We start from the raw sequence: 10,479 nt of genomic DNA, 5'->3' as shown, positions 1-10,479 counted from the left end.
AATGTCCAGGGCCTAGATGAGGGGGCCTGGTACCTGGTGGCCTATATTTTCAAGCAGGCCAGCTTGTCTAGCAGCCAAATGGTAAGAGAAATGGAGGCTGGAGACTTGGTGCTGATGTCCTAGCAGGGTGAAGCCGGCCACTGGCTGGCGCAGGAGCACGGGGTGCCCCAGTGCACCCAGGCGGAATCATTCGAACCAGGGCCAGACCAGTCCCACTGTACAGGTTTAAGGGAGCTCTCTTGATGGCAGTGCTGCTACGCTGGATTTTCCCCAGAGAGTCAGCGAGACCGGACTCTGACCTAGACTATGGCCATCTTCTGATGAAGCTGAGATTTCCCCCTTCAGGCCCTGAGGAGTGAGTGGAAACCCTGATCACACGATGTGTCAGGGAAACGTGCTTGAGAACAGAAATGCTCTTGCGAAAATAGACTCCCAAGGACATGTCTTGGTGCCCAGGACATAGCTTGGCTACTGATAGAGTCACACTGAGGAGACACAGAGGACTGACCTAGCTGGGCCCCTGGAGCAGACAGAGCAAAGAGGGGAGTGATGGCTGCACATGTGTGTCCACTGCATTGAATCTGAAGAGTTTCCTTGGGACGACGATGGAAGTGAAAACTTGGCAGTTGTCAAGACATAACTCTAGCTGGCTGCAAAAGAGATGGAGACTGAGTGTCCAGTCACTGTCTCTTGGCTACTCACGAGCTTTCTCTCTATCTCTTGTGCACACGTCCAAAAACCTTTGCAGTCCGATGCTGAGGAGGAACAGAGCATCCAAGCCACCTGTGTGGAGATCCTGGAAAATGTGGATGTCTCAGTCAGGGGCATGAGCCAAGTAGGTGACCAGTTGCTGCCCTTGCATTATCAATGCATTTCCTGGGTGCAGGAGAACTGGTAGCTGAGTCGGAGCTGTCTGGCTCTTCTCTCCAGGTCTTATGGCCCTGGCTGCTGGAGTACATCGTGCCGGCTCAGCACAGCTGCACTCTGACCCCCTGTGCCAATGCCTCAGGGACCTGGCCGAGCAGCATCAGTGGGAGGGAGAAGAGGTGCCTTGCACAGACCCCAGCGAAGGAAGTTTGCAATCTGGATCCCTGTGGGATGAACCAGCTCCAAGGGCCTCTTAGAAAATCTTCGGCCTCTTCTGTCCACAATGTGAGGCCCAACATTGGGACTCAAAGTTGGGACATTACAACCCGGGAGGGGGAGCCAGGCAACGTGGGCCCCACAAACCCAGGGCCTCCCCAGGTTTATGCTGAGCCATAGGGGAATCCCAGGGCCTTTCTGCCTCAGCTTCCCCACTCATCCAATGGTGACTGAGCAGCACCTGCCTCAGAGGGGCTGGGAATGAAAGCTCCTTGGTTAAAGTTGCTTGTGATCCAGACCAGGAAGGTGCCCTGGAAGTACCAGTTGTGCACAGCTCCCAAAGCATATGTGGGTGGGCGCATTGGGAATGGACATGCTTGTAGCAGCATCACCCCTGTTCCAAAGTAGTCACGCATGGCCATGCCCTCTTTCTCTTTCCAGCCAAACTTCCCAGTGCCCAGGGGCTGCTGGCACAACTCCTGGGGAGTAGCCCTGGAAAGGTTCCTGCCAGAGGTGTGGGGAAGGTCAGTGGGGTGGGAGACACATGCCTGTCACCTTGGCTGGAGGAACACACACTGTCTCTCCCCACACGCAGAGCTGCCCTTTGCTGGCAGAGCTCCCTGCCTTGCAGCCTGTGGAGGAGCCAAGCACAGCATGTCAGCCTGTGTCTGATTGCTGAATGCTCTGGCCATGTGTGTTGGAGGCCAGTTTCCCCACTAAGGAGAGGCATGGAGCCCCGCTCCAGAGCTGAGCCCGTTTCTCTCTAGCTGCCAGGTGGTCGCCTCAGCCCTGGGTGACAGGAGCTGTGCGCATTGTGCCCTGAGGGGACTGTGGGCTCTGCACCGCACGATCCACCCTGCTGTTGGAGAGCGGTGGAGGATCAAGATTCCCATCCTGCTCATGACTACTGAAGGTAACGGCCAAGGGGGGAGCATAGTGATCTCTGCAGAATGGGAGGGATGGGGGAAAGATGCAGCCTCCTGGAGGTCCCCATGGTGCCATTCCCTTTCTGCAGCGCCACATGCTTGAAAGCTTCTGCTCTTTGTCGCAGGGGGCGAATCCAGGGGCTGGACAGCATTGAGGGGAGAGTTTGCCCTTGAAGGGCTCCACCAGAGCACCAGTGCAAACTCTGTGCACTTTTCCCTTCTGTGAGTCACAGTCCTGTCCTGTGCGGTGCTGAGCATGTCTGCAAGGTGCTGAGCACCCTTCATTCCTCTTATGGCCAGTTCTGCAGGGACTGGCTGTGCACAACTTCCAGGCCTGTCAGCATGATATGTGCTAGAGCCCTTCTGGACCCATTGAGCATGTGGTGCAAGGCCTGTGACCTTGGGACCCCAGGAGGTGACAGGGTGCGGATGCAGGAGCTTCCATAGAATTGATGCCCAGGGAGGCACCTGGGACTCTTCTTTGGTGCCGACATCAGTGACATCCGTCTTGTTTGCCTCCCACTTTCAGGAAATCCTGAGACCTCCCAGGACAACGTGTGGTGGGAGCATCTGCTGCTGCAGGGACAGCATGGCTCTCAGAGCTGTTACTGCAGCCAGCCAAACTGGGTACGGCTGTCTGGGAAGTGGGGGTTCCCTCAAACCTCAGGGAAATGAGGTGATGAGTGTCAATAGGGCAGGAAGAGTCCAACTTGGAAAGTTTCCCAGTCTCTTTGAGTTAGGCTTGACATCCACAGTTGTCATTTGGGATCACCAAGCCTTTCCATGTGAGCTCAAGAAATGGAAGGAGATGAGGCCTTGCTAGGCGGCTTCTGTAAGACTTGGGTGTTAGAAAGGGCACAGCAGAGGAGGAGGACAAAGACTCAGTCCATGCACCCAACCCTTTGCTTCCCTTCACTCATGCCCTCAGTTCCTGAACGGGACACTGAAGACCACTGATGACGATGCCGGGAGCAGTCAGCTGAGCCTGGAGCTGCAGCAGCAGACGGCCAGTTACACCTGCTCCTCCCCGGAGAAGGTGCGTGCTCTTGCCGGTGACTGGGTTTCTGCAGCTGTTTCAAGGTGCTGTGGCAGGAAGGCTGCAGAGAGTTTCTCTCCAGAGTTTGTGCTTTTCCAGTCTATTTTCTTGATCCAAGGCATGGTCCTTGGTTCTCTACTCTCTTCACTGACGCAAAGGGAGTTGCTTGGAGAGGCTGTCTCTCTGCCTTTAGTTGCTAGATCTCTGCACAGTGTGGGGCCAGTTGATGGGTGAGTGGGAGCTGAAGCAGGATTTTTTTGTCCTTCCTCGGGACAGGGGTGTTTCTGGACTGCTCTTGGCCTGACCAGCAGTGGGGACGGGGTGTTTCTGGGCTGCTCTTGCCCTGAGTTGCTGTGTTCCCAGCTCTTTGGTGATGTTGGTCTCCTTTCAGACTTTCCTATATAAGGCACTTGGTACCACATTGGCCTCTTGCCAGGATGTTGCCTACATGAAAACCCAGCTCCAGAAATCTTTGAAGGGCACAGATTACACGGATGCTTCTGAGAGAGAGGCGAGGACCCTGTTCTCTCCATCATGGCCATGTCTTCCCTGGCTTCTCCCTGTGCCCTCACATCTGTTGCTGGCTTGCTGCATGGCTTCCCTTGGCCTTTCCCTCGGACAGCCCCCTCGCTTGCTCCAGGTTGGGTGGGCAGTTGTAGTACCAGGGCAGATGGGGAGGACTATCAGGTCTGCCAGCCAGCAGGTCACACTCACTCACCAATGCATTTCTTGGGTTCCAGCAAGTCGTGAGCATCCTGGCTTTCTCAGCCAAGGGCCACTTGGACCTCAGCCTGAGCACACTGGAGGACTTGGGTGCTGCCATGAGTAAAGTGCAGGTGTCTGGGATCGTCAGCCTCCTCCTGCAGGTAATGGAGCTGAGGGCTTTCTCAGGCTTCCTGCCTCCTGCAGGTAATGGAGCTGGGGGCTTTCACCGGCTTCCTCCACTGCAAACCCTGGAGAAGAGCAGCTTGGCAGTGGCTACTCTCCCCAGTACCACCCTCTCCCAGGGGACGTGCTCCACATCAGAGGTCTGGTGAGATGGAGGGGAGCACAGTTTGTACTATTCACATTTTTCGTGCCTCAGATTAATGGGTCAGCAATCAAACAGCTCCTTTTGGACCCAGAGGTAGCTACCTCTGTTGTTCACTGAGAGAAAGAGATTGTGTAGTTTTTACGTCTTTCAGTTAGCTGTGGGAGAGGAGACATGAGCCCTATTGCCCAGCCTGAAAGTACCAGCTCCAAGTGCATAGCCCACAAGCACACCCAGCTCCCTGGGCAGGTGCTGGCAAGTCTAAAGGCACCTACATGTTTGCTAGAAAATGGGACCTCAGCTTCCCGTCATTCACCAACTCTCACCTGCCCCTGCCCCGACCTCCATGGCTCAGCATGGCACCTCAGCTCTCTCTGCCTGAGTCACCCAGGCTGCAGGGCAGAGCTGATGAGGCCTGGGGGCATCTGAAACAAAACACTGAGGGTGGTGCTGTGAGAGCTGTGAGTCTCCTGGGACTGGCAGAGAGAGCTGGTATCACTGCTGGGGCAACTCCTTGGTCAGCAGTGATTCCTACTTGGGGGGCAGAGGGCATGGGAAGCCCTGGTGCGAGTGTCATGTCACCCCCTGCAGGACTGTCACCAAGGGAGAAGAGCCAGGACCCACAGTGCCTTGATCCTGGCCTACAGCCAAATTGCTGTCCATGCCCCCCAAACACAGCTGCTCCCTGCGTGGAGCGTGACATCACCAGGAGGGTCCTGCACCACTACGTGAAAAGCTGCCAGGTCAGAGCCGGGAGTGCACCATGGTGGGACCAGGCCTGATATGGGACTGATGTCTCCTCTGCACCTGGGTGCCTAGAGAGGCTCTGATTGTCTCCTACTCCTGTGATCCTCCTGCTGACCCCCTGCCTGTGATGAGCATCCATGTTAATCCTTCTGGGACGATGTGCAGTGGGAAGGACCCACATATGGAGTGTTGGGATAGATGTTTCTGACACCCTGTCCTGCTCTGGCCAGGGCTGCGCATTCATGCCCTTGCACTGCTTCACACTCACCAGCCCGGCCGTTGTTTGGACCTGGCTGTGTGCTGCACTCTGGGGCCGTCCCAGGTGCTGGTGGTAGTTTTACATTTCATTTTCCAGGTGCTAGGCATCACCATCCTCAATAAGGTAAATGTTCAATGACCCCACCTCTGTTCATGCACTTCCTAGACCCTAACTACCTGTGGCAAGTGCATGAGGCATGATGACGTACCCCAGGAGGGAGCCCTTGCTGCTGCTATGCACCTTGTCTATGATGGGTGTGGGCCTGGGGCTTTCTGGGGCCTGTAGACATCTCTCAGGGATGCAAATGGGGCTGCATTTCATCCCTGATCTTCACCTTCTGGACCTTGGTTCTTCTTCATTCCTCATCCCCGTCTCTTTGTTGTTCCACTACGAAACTCAGGACCTGAACTTAAAGCTGACCCTGATCCAGTCAGTCACTGAGATCAGCTGTGCCATCCAGGACGCTGACGGCTCCCAGAGCTTCCAGTTCACGTACAAAGAGGAGCTCCTGGGGTACATGCTGGTGAGTGGGGAGGAGCCCTGGGGCCGAAGCTGCAAAGGACCTGGTGGGAACCTAGCGGGACTGGTTTTCCTGGGAGTGGCTGTTCTGTCTCTTGGCTGTGATGGGATTATTGGAGTCTTATGAGAGGTCTGCTTGGCATCCAGAAAGCTGGCACCCCTTGTGGCCTTCTAGGCATGGCTGCATTGTGGGCTGCTCTTGGAGGGCCTGGCTGTGCATGGTGAGGGACTGGGATACAGCTCTGTGGCCCCTGCACTGATGCCATTGTCCTGAGCTGGATCCTGGGGCAGTGGCCAGGACAGCCCTGGCTCTGCTTAGGGCCCAGCTGGCAGGTCAGCCTGGTGGGTTTGTGGGGGGAGGCTGCTTTCCACATCCACTGTTGCCTGTATCACATCTTTGTTACTGCCTTTTAGGACTTCATGAAAGAGGAACCAATGGATTCCCTGGCCTCTCCTGTTTGCCTCAGGGCCATGCTTGTGTTAAGCACCTGAGGTAGGTAATTCCTGCCCTGGCTCTTGGCATTGGGATGCCCTGCTCAGACATGAGCTCCTTCCTTAGCTCTCTGCTGTTCTTCCTGTCAGATGTGGAGCTGAGAGACACATGCAGGGTGCAGGTCACAGGCTGCTCTCCCTGCAGCTGGGGTCAGAGGGGTTTTAATGTGTTTGGTCCACTTGGAGATTTGGTCTTGAAAGATCTGGACATGGTGGTGGTGGGACAAGGAGGAGTGGCAGGCAGTGCAAGGAGCTTCTCAGCTGCCATGCCCAGTGGGGTTTGGATTTCGGGTTCTAGGTTCAGATCATATCTTAGCACTAGACCCACTTTCCCTTGGGGCTGGCAGTCAGCGTGACTGAGGGCTTTTCTTCCTTTTTCTTCTGCCAGCAAGATGAAACCCTCACTGAATCTGGATGCAAACTGGAACATCCTCAATAACTGCCTCAAGTGCCTGGTACCTCTTCCAGCTGTGCAGCACCTGAGAGAGGAAGGAGAGACAGCTCAGGACTCATTGCAAATAGAGGTACACCTATACAGCTGTCTTCTGGCATCACCTGCTGGGGCCTGCTCCACAGCCGGCCCTGGGTCCTGGCAGTCACCCCTGGCCTCCCTAGAAGGGTTCTGGGTTTTGCGAACATACTCCAGCTGGCCCCGCGCTTCCTTCTTCCATCTCCTGCTTGCAGCCCTTGCATGAGTTGTTCATGCAGGCCTTGGGTGAGCTCATGAGGGGCCTTCTTGAAGACGACTCCACTGAGAGTTGGTTCATGGAGATGCTCCATGTGAGTAGCCAGCAGGAGCAGGCAGAGCTCTCTTTTCTGGGGAAGCTGGGGATGGGCCCAAGAAACAGGGAGGAAGGTTTCCTTCAGCAGGGCAAATGAGAGGGGAGTCTCCCAAAGTGTCCTTGGAGGTATGGGCCTGCATCCCATTGACATCCCTACTACCTGCCCCATGTTGTGCCAGGGTCACTTCACAGCTCCTCTGGCTTCTGGGGAATGAAGGTCCCCTGGGATGTATCCAGATGATAAAAGAATCAGATTGCTTGGAGGGATGTCAGTGGTAATGGTGATGTCTGCTATTGAAATGGTTCATCTGAGCTGTTTTAAAAGTTCCTCTGACAGTAGCTTGCTCTCCCAACAGCTTCTTGAGCCACAGCTTTTCTCTGACAAAGAGAGGGAGCGAGATAGGACCTTGCAGGGCAGTGCCCGGCTGCTTGTCGCCTATTGAGAGACAGTCTGTTGCAGAGTAAGAATGATCCTAGCCTTGGTGTCCTCATGGCAGGCTTCCCCTGAAACCCAGAAAGTTTCCCTAGCACACAGGGCCCCACACAGGGATGCATTCCTGTTTTCACCTTCCCAGGATCAGAAACTTGAATGTCACTCTAGCCAGACCCAGGCACATTTCATTCATTTCTTTCTCCTTTTTTCTCAGCTGCAGGAGCCTGTTGGGAAATCTGGGTCCCTGCTGGGGCTGCTGGCACCCTACACCTGCACCTCTTTGGCCACATCCTGCCTGTGGGTCGCTGAATGCATTGCCTGCCTATACAAGGTGAGGGCACTGGGAGTAGGTGCAAGTGACTCTGCCCCTTTTCTCCCCCTGGTAATGCTCACTCCTCTCCTCTGTCCATTCGCTGCTAGTCTAATGACATCTCAAAAGCACCATGACTGGCCCTTGCAAGATCTCCTAGGAGAGACGAGTTCCGTGGCATGAAGGGTCTCGCCCTCTTTTAGGAAGTGTGAAAATAAGCTCCCCCCAAGCAAGAATGGGGAAAGGCTTGTAGCAGCTCTGATCCCACTGCACCTCTGACCCCACTGAAGTCACTCAGACCTCACACATCACTCTTGGACCTGACATTACACGCGGTTCCTCCATGGAGCCACGGTTCTGTTTCAGACATCATTAAGGCACTTTTTCCTCCTTATTTTTATTCCAGGCCAGTCTATGACCATAGATGCAGCAGAGGAGGAGCCAAGGGGTCTCCATGAGGAGCTCAAAGCCTCCAACCCTGAAGCTGTGCTGATAGCATCCTCCCACATGGCAAAGGTCAGTGTCTCAAAAAGCTGGTGTGGGGACTCTGGGGACCGGGCATCCTTCACTGTCCACTCCTTTGCTCACACATGGTTTGCCTCTTGTTTTGGAGTGTATGGGGGAGGCATCTGGAAAGGTTATTGTTCATCCACTGCCTGCTGCTGTTTACCCATGTGCATGGTAGAAAAAGTAAGTCAGAGCAAGATTAGAAAGTTTTGTAGATACTTCTGTCCCTGCACAGAAGAAGAAACCTTTGTCAGTACAGCACCTGAATGAGAGCCACAACCAGGACTTAGTCTCCTTGTGTGTCTGTTTGATGTATGCTGGGGTGCAGCTTGGCTGTGTTCATGTTGCATTATCAAATGAGGCTCTCTCCATTGAAGACTGATGCAACATTCAAGCACAGAGTTTGCCTCTTGTACATACACCAAGTTGCCGTAGGGCAGAGGCTTCTGCACAGCACAACTCTCTAATATTGATCTTGAACTCTGGGGTAGCTGCCATTCCCAATGACAAGCTAGATGCCTAATTGAGCACCTGCTCACAAACCTCTGTTCAACAGCTTTCAGCCCTTCACCTTTTTTCTAACCTGGAGAAGAACTTCAGTGCAGTTTCCCTTCTTTCAATTTGTCTCCAGGTCCTTGGAAAATACTTTCCATCAAAACAGGCCCATGACTTTGTGGAGACCAAAATGGACGGCATGCTGTCTGCCAGCCACACATGTGCTACAGCAGCAGGACGCTGGCTCCTGAACACCTTTACGGGAGCGTGGAGAGGCCCTCCTAGATGAAGGAAAATTGAAGCTGAGGAGGCTTTCTGCATTTGCTTTATGCTTTTCAAATGCTGCTTTCATGCGGCGTGAACAGCAACCTTACCATTGATCCCTGGACATGAAGCAAGTTCCACTTCCCTTACTAGTCTGAGATGGGTAAGAGCAGATCAGCTGCAGGTGAAAGGGCACAGGAAGAAAAGACAGGGATTCAGTAATCTGGGTGATGGTGAAGAGGCTGTGCTGGAATACCATGAGAAATGGATGCCCACTTCCCTCAGTGCCACACCATGCAGGGGTCCATGGCAAGGCAGGAGCTGGAGATGTTTCTCTATCATCCAACATTTCCCAGCCATGGTAGAGGCTATGTGAAATACTCCTTCCATCCTGCTCCACTCCATGGGGTTGGGAACAGGGTACAAGTACGAATGGATGCCAAAGATACTGCAGCCTCCTCCCTCTCCTTGTTCTGGATGGCACTGGCTGTGAGCAGCAGGACCTACTGTCCCGCAGGCCTGGCCATGTGCAGATTGGGAACATGTGGTTAGAAATGCAGAGTGTGAACTCCAGTTTGCAGTTCCAGCAGAAGTGGGCTCACCTGAAAAAAATGTCAATCACAATCATCTTGCTCCTGGTCCCAGGGATTCTCACGGGGCTTGTGAAGTTGGTGGTGCTTGTTGGGGCTGACCTGAGCACCCACACAGGCAAAAGGCCAAAATTAGCTTTTTAAAACAGCTCCCAGATATGGATATTTGTTGGCGTGTTTGTGCGAGCACGCTGGTTAATGGCAGGCAGAAATAAGTCCCAGGTGGCACATGGGTGGGCAAGTGGCTGAGGGTTGTGGGGTGTCTGTGCCCATGTAGCAGTGCCTACTTTCACCCCGAGCAGGGGCATAGGGATGTGGTCATTGCTAACGATCACCCTGAGGCAGCAGTGTCTGGACACTAGTCCCTTAAAGCAAGGAATATCTAAGATGGCAGCATCTTTCCCAACTGTGGGAGGGATTGGTTTGTGTTGTGCTGGATGAATGAGCAAGGGGCCCTTGTTCTTGTTTTCCCTCCAGGTGCCAGACATCCTGGGCACCATATTCATCCGGATGCCAACTATCCAGGAAGGGTGAGTGAGTGTGACCTGCTGGCTGGCTTCCACCTAGAGGCAGTGACCAGCAGCCTCCTTAGTAAACCTCTGCCAATGGACAGGTACTTGCCACTTCCTACCTCTTGTACCTGGTGACACACAAATCCCACAGCCTGAAAAAGCCCATAGAGTTTCAAGCCAGGTGCAGATCCTTTGGGATGACTTCCTGAGAGCCAGTGTCCTAGTGTGTTTGTGTAGGAAATGCCAGGCTTGTGCCTAATGGCATTGGCAGAGGAATCACTGTGACCCAACCCCATCCTAAACCAGCAAAGCCCTTGGCCTTTGCTTCAATGCCCTCTTGCTTCATAACATCACCAGAGTACCTGCAGCTCATAAGTAATTTGTATTAAATTGCAGCGACACTTCTGACTTGTGGAGGGCTTTGAGTGGAGATGGTGACTTCTCCCTCCACGTGCTGCAGTTGCTCCTCAGCAAGATTCAATATCCGGCTGAAA

At 54.0% G+C, this 10,479-nt stretch overlaps 1 pseudogene; it reads left to right on the top strand.

Annotated features, from left to right (window-relative positions):
• Positions 1 to 5,385: 5,385 nt before the first annotated feature.
• LOC112548626 lies at positions 5,386 to 10,007 on the top strand (annotated as a pseudogene).
• The last annotated feature ends 472 nt before the right edge of the window (positions 10,008 to 10,479 follow it).

The sequence above is a fragment of the Alligator sinensis genome, unplaced genomic scaffold (assembly GCF_000455745.1).
Source record: "Alligator sinensis unplaced genomic scaffold, ASM45574v1 scaffold1619_1, whole genome shotgun sequence".
NCBI lineage: Eukaryota > Metazoa > Chordata > Crocodylia > Alligatoridae > Alligator > Alligator sinensis.
The sequence above is the reverse complement of the archived record's forward strand: the minus strand, read 5'-3'. Positions and strand labels throughout refer to the sequence as shown.